The sequence below is a fragment of the Haplochromis burtoni genome, unplaced genomic scaffold (genome assembly GCF_018398535.1).
Source record: "Haplochromis burtoni strain Fernald_Lab_line unplaced genomic scaffold, NCSU_Asbu1 Contig_1510, whole genome shotgun sequence".
NCBI classification, from domain to species: Eukaryota; Metazoa; Chordata; class Actinopteri; order Cichliformes; family Cichlidae; genus Haplochromis; species Haplochromis burtoni.
The window spans coordinates 1-10,642 of NW_024583871.1; the positions used below are offsets into that span (position 1 = coordinate 1).

The window sequence follows — 10,642 nt, forward strand, 5'->3', positions numbered from 1 at the left end:
AAGTAACTAGTAATGTAACTAAGTTACTATTTTAAAGTAACTTACCCAACACTGCAGATCACACAGCTGTTTCTGTTTTTTAAATTTATTATTAATGTAAGATGAAGGGATAAAGGGTTTTGCTGTTTAAGTAGGAACAAGCTCCACCTTGTGAGCACACATCTCTTATAGGCAAAGGTGGTAAAAGTACAGACATTCTGTGCTTAAGTAGAATTGCAGATATTAAAAAAAAATCTTTTACATATTGAAATTCTTTGATCAAGCAAATATCAAAAAGTCCAGACTCCAACATTTACTTAAAATAAGAAAGTAGCTTGCAGGACAATTCTACCAGCAATTCTTGTACAAAGCCATGTACAGTGACCCTCATGGTATGTTAATATAATACAGTGAGTTCATGGGAATATAAACTTTGTTTCAGTCTAAATTTACACTCCAATGAATGTACACAGCTTCAGTTTCATAGAACACGATCAGAAGAAGACATATTTTAAAATTAGCTCTATTTTCTGTTGCCTATATTGTAGAATGTGGGTTTACCTTCACATCTACACAGTAAAAATTACTACAGTTAGGGGTTAAAGTGGGATTTGGTAGGTGGGGAAACCCTAAGCTTGGCTATGATGGCTAGGCATGGGGAAAAGAATCATAACTTAAGGTTCAAGTCGATTTTCTTAGTTTTAGCTGATCTGGGCTACTGGTACCAGTACCAAAGACCTCCCATCCCAAGGACCTCAGCAGCTACAGGCCGATAGCCCTGACATCACATCTGATAAAGACCCTCGAGAGGTTGGTTCTTCATCTGCGCCCAGTGTCCCATGTCCCAGTGGATACTGGACTACCTCATAGGATGCCCACTTTGTATGAGGACACAGGGCTGTGTCTCTGATGGGCTGGTCTGCAGCCACAGGGAACTGTGCAGACACCGTTCCTCTTCACCCTCTACACTGCAGACTTCTCCATCAACTCCCCACACTGCCACCTACAGAAGTTCTCTGACAACTCTGCTATAGTCGAACTGGATAGTGATGGGAGTGTCATCTGTAACTACTGTTGTTGTTGTAATCATAGTTTTTCTTGCATCTGAACTGTGCAAACACAGAGGTCATCCCACATATGGTCCACCCGTTAAAGGGGACAGAGGGCCTCAAGGGCAACAAGAGATGGACCTTGTAAAACTGGATTGTAATGTTAAATTGCAAGGTGTTAGTGATCTCTTTAAGAAAGAGATCAAAGGGGGAATTGTGGGATTATAATATTATCTTATACCATGTTATACCCCTGATTAATGATTGTGAAATTATTATGTAGTTTTAGTTTGCAGTATTCTCTTGAATTAGAAGAAGGTGATAACTATTACAGTTATTAAACTGATTTGTATTACATTAGGCTGCTGATTTATTGTGAATGAATGATATTGTTTATGATGCATTATACTGCTGAGTCATAAGAAATACTGTTTTCAGAGAGTCAGGACTTTGCTTTTTCTGATAGTAGAGGACACAGAGCACATTCCACGGGAGCTTCACTCCCACCGTTGTTGAAGGTAGACAAAAGGAGCCAAGGCCATAAGTCAGGCTCGCTAGGAGTTAGAAAGAATGTGAATGTTTAGGTTTTTATGACTAGGTGGGGGCCATCAGAGACTATAAGAGTTTGAGTAACCCTCCACCATTTTGAAATTTGCTGTGACCCTCTTCATGCATGTCTCCCCATCCGGATGGTTCATGCTCAAAAGTTTTTGAATTGTATGTAATAAAGTAATTGTTGATTGAGCGTTTATACACCGAGTATTGTCCTTCCTTCAGCGCAAAGATCGAAAGAATTGGGAGGATTTAACACTACCCAGGCATTATAGTGAAAGGGTTATTATTAGACTTACCATTATATAATTTACCATTATATTCTCATATTGTATTTATAAATTTTTAAGTAACGCTACTATTAGCCAAAGTATACAAAGAAAAGAGTGCTTTAGCTTTAGCACTATAAATCTCTTATAACACTGGATGTTGAGGCTATTACTCCGTCTCAGGTGTAATAACAAGGGTGACCAAAGAGAACTTCAAACTCTCTACTTCATGTCATCTGACACATCATGTGGCTGAATTATGACACTTTTTTTTGTGATTTTTACACTTGTCTGTGAAGCTTTGGGAACAGAAAGAAACCAAGTTTCAGTTTAAAAACTTTAATTCACTGACAGGAAACAACATTAGAAACATCATCATCCTCAACTCATCTGCTCCACTGACACTGACACCTTCAACGGACACACGTTCAATTTACATGACCAAATATATGGAAACATCCTGTGAGTGAATGTATGTATGAAGGTGTGTATGTGTGTGTTAGTATCAGGATCAGAGAATGACAGCTTTCCTCTGTTCCAGTCCAGATTCACTCTGATCCTCTGGAGATTCTTCTCTACTGAGAGAACAGTGGGTGGAGCTGATGGTGAAAATGATGAGTATTTACCTTCATAGAACCCTATTCCCCATAATCCAGACCGTACACTTCCCTTTCTCTGCACAGACTCTGCCAACACCCCCAGTCCCCACCCTGTATTATCACCAACCTTGACATCCCAGCTGTGAGTCCCTGAGTTAAAGCCCTCAGAGCCCAGGACACAACAGGAATAATCAATCCTCTCTGGATTATCAGGAAGCTGCTGCTTCTCTCCTCCGTCGTCTCACACTGGTCAGATCTTCAGACAGGATGAGGTTTGGATGAGCAGTGTTTGGGTCCAGAATGAGAGGAGTGTAGGAGACCATCGTCCTTCATGTTGTTCCAGATGTTGAAGGTCAGGTTGCCCAGGTGTTTGGCCTGGTCTATCAGAGCTCCTGAGGGCAGCTGTGGATCATCCAGCAGGGGGCAGCGCTGGACTCTTTCCACTGCAGCCTTGTAGTTGTGCAGGAATGAGACGTCTTCAGCTCTCAGCTCCTCCTCTGTGGCTCTGACTGTGTCTGAAAGAGCTGCTATCTCTCTGCTCAGAGCCTCCATCTTCTCCTTCATCATCCCACTCTTCTGCTCCTCTTCCTCCCTCAGTGCAGCCAGCCTGGCCTCCTCTTCCTCTGCTAGAAACTGGTGAAGCTTCTTAAACTGCTCCTTAATCTGCCTCTCTGTGTGTCGGGCCTGGACCTTAATGTGTTCTGCTGTTTGATCAAACTTCACTTGAACTTCTTCACAAACCTTTAACTTCTTCTTTAAGGGCTCCAGAGTTTCCTGAAGTTCCTTCTTGTGTTGTTGTGCAGCTTCATCGATGGGTCTGAATCTGTGGTTGGCATGTTTTTCTGAGTCTCTGCAGACGACACACACTGGCTGCTGATGGTCCAGACAGAAGAGTTTGAGTTTCTCAGAGTGCAGACTGCAGAGAGCCTCTGAAGCTCTCTGATCTCTCTCCTGTAAGAACGACTCACACAGGTTCTGTAACTCCAGGTTTAAAGGTGGATCATACACTGATATTTTCTTACAAAGTGGACACTCGCATGTTGGTCTCTCTCTCCACCATCTCTTCAGACAGTCTTTACAGAAGCTGTGGCTACATGACAGAATAACAGGATCTCTGAAGACCTCCTGACAGACCGGACAGCAGAGATCCTCCTCTGATCTGGAAGCCATTGAGTCTGTGAGTGAAGATTGATGTTTAATGCAGACTGTTGTGTTGTTTATCAGGTACACCTGAAATTAGAGAAAAGTAAAAGAAAGGAATAAGAAATATTGAAAGAAAGAGGACACAACTCATACTTCCATATTTTACCATAACATTATTCATTTAAGTCACAACTTAACTGTACTCTAGTGTAAAGGAAAATTTGATTTTTGTCATTGTAATCACATTGTGTAATTACATAGCTCTACTATTATGTATTCTAGTTTCCACTTTTATGTTTTAATACGTTAACTGAGTAAATTTTCATGCAATGCCAAGCTCTCTTGAGGTTGTTTCTACTGAGTTCTACCTCAATCTTATTTTTATACCTCATCTTAACGTTCTTTATTGCAGCCCTCACCTCCTTCCTCAATGTTCTAACAGTGGAAACGGCTCCCTCGTTAAAAGCAATTGGCCTTTAAAGAATCAAATCGTTGATGTCTTTAGAGAGCCACAGTTTGTTATTGGGGAAAGTCTTAAATTCTCTAGATGGAATCACAGAGTCTTTAGCTTTAGCTCTTTAAAGATGTAGCTACACACCACATCGCTACTTTCATCCACATCGGAAGTGCTCTCTTGAAATGGGGACCACTCAGTGCAATCAAAACACCCCTGAAGGGCAACACAACTGTCTTTTGTCTCGACATTAGCCCGCTTCACACAGGTCTTCTCCCTCCCGTCACAGGTCCATAAGCAGGGAGGAGATGAACATCATTGTGATCCGAAGAACCTAGTGCAGGTCCAGCCACAAGACTTTTTTGCCCCCTTAATTGGTCCATAACACAAATCCAGAGTTCCATTACGCCTTGTAGGACAGGGGACACATTGAAAGAAATTGTTCAGTGATTTCTTAAGATTACAGTTGTTAAAATCATCAAGAACAAAATTAGAAGCATCCGGAGAGAGGGACTGCAGATTGTGTACCACTTTAAAAACGGCATCAGCAGCAACTCTAACATCAGCTTTGAGATGAGTGTAAACAACAGTGACAAAGATTTTAGGGAATTCTCTTGGTAAGAAAAACGGCCTGAAAGATACTGACAAGAGCTCAATGTGAGGAAGACACAACCCTTCCCGCAGAGTAAAATTATTACACCAGCCCTGGTTGATATACAAACATACCCCTCCTCCATGAGATTTGTTTGTTGTTGTATGTTCTCCAGTACATACATGATGATGATTAGTGTCTTTCTGAACAGTAACTGGCTCAGGCAATATGTGTCTGCGATTTCTCCTGTAAGTGTTTCCATCTGACTGTACCAGGTAGGATCTAGGTTCTTTTAGAAGTTCCTTCACCATACCTGTGCGGTCATAACCCTGTGGGGTCTGTAACCTCACTACTTGTCCTTCGTCAAGAGGTGGAAGTGGTCGGCTGGATCTGTCATAACAGACCTTCTGAGTCAGTCTCTTGTTGAGTAGTTGGGCTTTCATTCTCTCAGATTCACGGTGTTGTGGTTCAAGCAGTTTGGTTGTGATTGGGAGCGTAGTTCAAGTCTGTCTGGATAGAAGTCGTTCTGCAGGAGAACCCAGGTTCACATCATGTGGAACATTACTGAGATTCAGCAGGTTGAGAAACACATCAGTGCCATCTCTGTGAGATTTCTCCATCAGCTGTTTAGCACTGCACACTGCTCTCTCAGCAAGCCCATTGGATTGAGGATACTCTGGACTGCTGGTGACATGTTTAAAGTCCCACTGTGAAGCGAAGTCTTTGAAATGCTGGCTTGTAAACTTCCTTCCATTGTCTGAGATCAGAGTGTGTGGAGCACCATGAACTGAGAAGTGTTTTTTCAGCTTCTTGATGACTGTCGCTGATGTCAAATCCTTTAGCAGGTCAATCTCAAACCAGCCTGAGTATAAATCGACTACTTCTAAATAGCAGTGCCACTCAAAGATATCTGTAGCCACAGTTGACCAAGGAACTTCATGCAGATGAAGGGGCTCTTTTTGTTGATGAGATTTAGTGCTGTTACACACCGAGCAGGAAGTAACTGTTTGCTCAATATCTCTTGACATGAACAGCCAGAAGACGATCCCCCATGCTCTCCGCTTGGTAGCTTCTACGCCGGGATGTCCTCTGTGCATGATGGTGATGTAGTCTCCTTGCAGGGATTTTGGGATCACAGCTTTGGAACCTTTAAGAATGATGCCATTATCCACAGTCAGCTCATCCCTGAAAGGAAAATATGGATGAACTGCCGTGGGAAGGTTGTGGAGTTGTTGTGGCCAACCATGTTTGATGAACGAGCTGAGCACTTGCAGTGTCTCATCCTCAGCTGTGTGTCCTTTAAGTTCCTCCAGGCGTGAAGAAGAGATGCAGCTCACCGTCATGACATCAAAGTTGTCCTCTTCTTCAGACAGCTGGAAAGTGGATCTGCTGGGAGCTCCAGCATGTCAGCCAGATACATGTGTTTTCCACATTTATATGTGAGGGTGATGTTTTATTTTTGGAGCTTTAACAACATCCTCTGTAATCTGGCTGGTGCAGCGTGAATAGGTTTCTTTAGTATGGTGACCAGTGGCAGATGGTCTGTTTTTTACAACCACAAGCTTGCCATAAATGTAGTCATGAAACTTTGTACATGAGAAAACAACAGCCAGCAGCTCTTTTTCCATCTGAGCATATCTGGTTTCAGTGTCTGTCAGAGTACGTGAAGCATATGCCACAGGTTGCCCTTTCTGTAAGCAAGCTGCACCAAGACCATACTGTGATGCATCGCACGTTAGTGTCACAGGTTTGCTGACATCATAATATGACAGAACAGGTGGATTAGACATGTGCTCTTTAAGTGCTTCAAACGCAGTCTGATGCTGTGTGTCCCACATCCACTCGCTGTCTTTGTGTGTGAGCTGTCGCCAGTGTTGGGGAGTAACGGAATACATGTACCGCCGTTACGTATTTAGAATACAAAATATGAGTAACTGTATTCCGTTACAGTTACCGTTTAAAAAGGTGGTATTCAGAATACAGTTACTTTGTTGAAATAAATGGATTACACTGCGGTACTTTCCTGTTTCATTTGTCGCGGGTCAGGACTGTTTGGGTTTTGTTTGACAGCTACGTTCTGTTTGTTCCAGGCGGCAGCGTTACGGTTGCCATGGTTACAGGGCGACGCTCTCTCTCTCTCTGCGACTGTGTGTTTCCTGGGTGAGAGAGCGCCTTCGTTTTGTTGTTGTTGTGCTAAGCTAACAGGCAGAATGCTACAAGCATAGCTCTAAAGAATGTAGCATCATGGTCAGTGTAGTCCGTGCTGCAGGGAGAATGGACTGCCATACACGTTATGTGTCTGTGAGCGCAGGAGGGAGAAAAAGGGGAGTGGAAAGGTACGAGCAGTCATCGAGCAAAAACGGGAGCTGGAAGCATGTAAATATAATAATAACCACTGCAGCCAAGAAGAGTGCCTGACGAGCCCAGTTGTAAGTAAGCTATTAAGACTCGACTGTACACCGTGTTCGTGTTTTCCTCCGAAAACAAAAGTTCCGTTGGAGCAGCCTTTCAACGCCTCTCTCTGTCTGTCGCAAGAAAAGTTGACCCACACAACAAAGTAGAGCTATTTTTCGGCTACCAGCCGACAGGGACCCCGCCGTATTATGCTGGGCTTACACTGTGCGATTTTTTCAGTCGCGCGATTCAGCTCCTGCTCAAACTGTACGATTGACTCGCAGGGGTTAGAAGTTCATAGGTCACGATGCAGGGTCTCACACTATACGGCCCGATGCTCTGATGCGACCTGAGTGCTCACACTGTGCGTCCATAAAAATGAAGGTTATAACAGAAATTCTGTCGCTCGCTCTCCCTCTCCGTCTTTCACTCACACAGACACACCACCACCATCAACTTTGCTAAATTGCTAATGAAAAACATTGGTCAGGCAGCTGTGATTGAGCAGCAGTGTCGATCCAACTATTTTCACGGTTGTTGTGGTCGTGATAATTTTGTGAGGCCACATCGAAAGGGCTCGGATGGTTCTACAGGTTGTGCCTCCATCGCTTGTGTCCAGATCACACGCTGCACTGCCGTGCTACGCCGTCTTTTTCGCTGACATTTGTGTTTGCGCGTGCGCAGTGTGGCAAACTGCGGTGACACCCTCACGACCAAGCGATTGATGATCGGGAGCTGGTCGTGAGGTGTCAATCGCTTCTCGTTACCCCACGTATACTACACGATGCACGACGCACGATGAAGGCCAAAATCGGGCCGATCGCCAAAACGATCGCACGACTCAAAAATCGGCTCAAAATGGGCCAAAAATCGCACAGTGTGAGCCCAGCATTAGTCAGAGGTCCCTTTACTACAGTTCGGAGTCGCGGACCTTCAGTAATAGTAATAAATCACACAGCAATAGTACATTCACGTTGTTGTAAAAAGCATGATAATATTGTAGCGGGTCAGGGCTGTTCGGGGTTCTGCTTGTACAGTTATGTTTTGTGTATGTTGCCATGGTGACGGGTGACGCCCTCTCGCTGCGACGGTGTGTCCTTCCGGGGTCAGAGGGCGCCCTATGTGTGTTGTGGTTGCCGCGCTGAGCAGTTAGCTAGTGGCAGTGTGTTCTTCTGCAAATGTAATAAACGGCTGTGCTCCCTGGCTAGCTCACGGGAAGCAAGACCAAACGATACCTCCGTCTCCTCCTTGTCTGAACTCGCCACAATATATTAAGTAATCCAAAGTATTCAGAATACGTTACTGTCATTGAGTAACGTAACGGAATAGGTTACAGAATACATTTTGGGGCATGTATTCTGTATTCTGTAATGGAATACATTTTAAAAGTAACCTTCCCAACACTGGCTGTTGCAGAGGAGCTGACAGATGGCTGAAGTTTGGAATGAATTTTCCAAGATAATTGACCATCCCCAGGAACCTCTGCAGGGCTTGGACATCTGTTGGAACTGGCATCTCTTTGATTGCGGCTGTTTTGGAAGGGTCTGCTTTAAGCCCCTCGCTTGTGAAAATGTGTCCGACATAACTGACCTGATTCAGCCGGAATTTGCACTTTAATGGGTTTAGTCGCAGGTTTACTTCTCTGGCACGATCAAGGACTTTTCTCAGGTTGTCGTCATGTTCTTTCATGGTTCTTCCGCCGATGAGTATATCATCAACAATGATGGCACATGGATACCCAGCGAATATCTGCTCCATGGCTCTCTGAAACACCTCGCTGGCAGCGTTAAGACCAAAAGGCATTCTGAGGAACCTGAAACGACCAAAACAAGTGCTGAAGGTGGTTAGCATGGATGATTTTTGATCCAATGACACCTGCCAAAAAGAGTTCTTAGCATCCAAAACAGAGAACACAGTAGCATTTGACATTATTGCAGCCACTTCTTCTACTGTGCGCATGGGATGGTGTGGTCTTTTCAGAGCAGTGTTTAAATCTCGAGGATTTATGCATATCCTGATTTCATCTTTGCCCTTCTTGTTGGTGGCTACCATAGAAGACACCCAGTCTGTCGGCTCTGAGACGGGAGTAATGACGCCTAATTTCTCCATCCTGACCAGCTCTGCCTTGACCCTGTCTTTCATGGCCAAAGGGATGCGATGTGCTGGGCGAACAACTGGTTTCACATCTGGGTTCAGTGTCATGCGATAGGTGACTGGCAACCTTCCAAGCTCATCAGAAAATAAGTCGCTGTATTCTGTGATAAGCTGTTGTGACAGGTCATCTGCAGACGTGCTCAACTGGTGGACGTCATTGCTGAATGATGCAAGTCCCATTTCTCTGCATGCACATAGTCCAAATATTGGCTGAACATCTTCATTAATAACAAAGAATGATAGCACACGTGACTGTCCATGCAGAAAACACTGCAGCCTAATTACACTTGAGGTTTGAATCTTGCTGCCTCCAAATGCTACTAGGTTAACGGACTTGGGGTGTGCTTTCATTTGTTAATCTGCTCTTATAATGTTATAATGTTAACCATTTTCTTGGGAAGCACATTACATTTAGCATCTGTGTCTACTTTCATCTCAACAGGAATCCCATTAATCTGCACGGTGACAAAAACTTCCTCTTTGTGTTCCACATGCACATCAGTCGCATGGATTTGCTTCAATCCGTAAATCACTTACATTGGATTCAACAGTCTCGCCAGTCCTCTGATTCCGTGTGTTGAACTTGTGTCTTTCCATCCTGACATTGGTTTGTGGGCTGCACATTTCTCTGAATTTTCTCTTGAGGCACTCAGGATCCTCCTTCGATTCTGCAGGAATGAGGACTCGTCCTCCATCGCTGGGCTCTCTCGCTTCTGGTGCGTAAACAAAAGACCGCTCCTGTTCTATGGCTTCGGGACCTGCTAAGTTGAGCAATATGTAGGCTTGTGTGCACGCTGGCTTGTCAGAGTGTGCCACCGCTATAAAAATGTCATATTCTTCCTCAAAAATGCGCTGATTTTCAGCAACATTACCATTGAAAACAAGCGGGTCAGGCCTCCTGAATCCTTCCGCCATGTCGGCTGCCGTCCGGATACAAAAAAATGCACCCAGAAAACAGACTTGAGACAGAAAAAAAAATTAAAAACATCGTCAACTACAAAGTACGTGTTTCGTCGTTTCTGACACCATGTTGTATGTTCACCAGTATGATAATGATGAAGCAGTAAACTCAGTTAACGTGGTTTTATTAACCAGCAGAGAATTTACATGCTTGGATTCAATAACGGATTGCCGCCTATACCACTCAAAACATACACAGACCTACACGGAGGTACGGCAAGCGGATTAGGACAAAATACCAAACTAACAGCTGGTTATCTACATGTATTACTCCACAGTTCCAATCCAATCTGACAGGGGTCCCAAAGCCACTGATTTGCAGTGAAGTGTCACCATCAGATGAGCATCACTGTATTCCCATAGATAAAGCACATTCCCTTTTAGTGCATCAATCTTGTTCCTAAAAAATTGGGCATTAGCCAGGATCTTAGACTGCAGAGGAGCATGAATCTTCCTCAAAATTTTCCTTACACACTGATGCACGCTGTCTTTCTTTC

General features: G+C 43.9%; 1 pseudogene; it reads right to left on the bottom strand.

Annotated features, from left to right (window-relative positions):
• Positions 1–2,215: 2,215 nt before the first annotated feature.
• Positions 2,216–3,657, bottom strand: LOC121813324 (annotated as a pseudogene).
• Between the last annotated feature and the right edge of the window lie 6,985 nt (positions 3,658–10,642).